Genomic DNA, 1,121 nt, shown 5'->3' with positions numbered 1-1,121 from the left:
CTGTATTCTGTCATTCTGCAAATGGGCCATCCCAAATGCCTGCCAGAGTGTTCTCAGACTGATCATCCGCCGCACACTGGTTGTGTTTGTTTTCTTGCTGTGCGTCGTTGCCTGTCTTGCCTTACACCGCCTCTCTGTTGTTTGCACCTGTGGGGGAATGCTGCAATACAGCACACCTCGCTCCAAGAACTGTCCCTGGGAGTATGTTTGACCTCCTTAAAATGAGAATCCCCTTTTTTTTGCTGCATACCTGACACTGTTTATATGCTGCAGACATTTCCTGCCATATGGTCAGGGCACTAGAGGAAAAAAACAGTTGCAAAACACTGAGCAGCCCTCTGCGGAGATACCGTAGGCAGGGTAAAGACAAGTGCTGGTTCAATACTTTGTCCAAGCCTTGTGCCTGGAGAATGTTACAAGAGGTAATGGAGGTTAGCACCTTAATTCCTCTAAGTGTGACAGTCATCAAAAGAGATGGACCTAGAGAATGCTTGGATGGCTCTCAGTGAACCTCTTCAGCTTGTTTGGATGCTGAGCTATGGCTGGAAGAAGGAGATGTTACACAACATATTAAAATAGGACTCTCCCATGATGACTTCTGAGCAGCAAACTAGCTGCCAGGCAGTATAAGGCGAAAGTGCTGAAGACAAAAAGCTAATCTGCTTTTGTCCCAGCAGCTGTGTAAAGAGTATGTATAAAGAGGTAAAAGAAAATGCACCTTGTTGGATATTTTTTAAATAGCATCTGTTTGCAGCTGCTGATAAAAATAGGTCACAGGATGGATTAGGAGGCAAGGTATAGCTGAAGTCGTCAAAGGTGCATGATAAAGATGTTACAGAGCTGCAGGTTTTTCAGCGAATTTAACAGCTTTGTATGTGGTAAAGCTTAGACCCTAGCAATTTTCTGACACTGCAGTATTAGACCAGGTGACTGCGATGACATTGTGTTGAGCTGGTCCACTTACTAGTTGCTGCAAGTTATTTACATCAAGCCAAGTCCCTTGACCTGGCCTTGTTAGGGCAGCTTGAGGTAGTTAATCCTTGGCAGCAGGCAGTTCTGCCACTGTTTATTCAAATGAGCTGGCAAAAGAGCCTGTGGTGCAGTGTCTGCTGGGGGAAAAA

This window comes from Dromaius novaehollandiae, chromosome W, assembly GCF_036370855.1.
Source record: "Dromaius novaehollandiae isolate bDroNov1 chromosome W, bDroNov1.hap1, whole genome shotgun sequence".
Taxonomy (NCBI): domain Eukaryota; kingdom Metazoa; phylum Chordata; class Aves; order Casuariiformes; family Dromaiidae; genus Dromaius; species Dromaius novaehollandiae.
The sequence above is the reverse complement of the archived record's forward strand: the minus strand, read 5'-3'. Positions refer to the sequence as shown.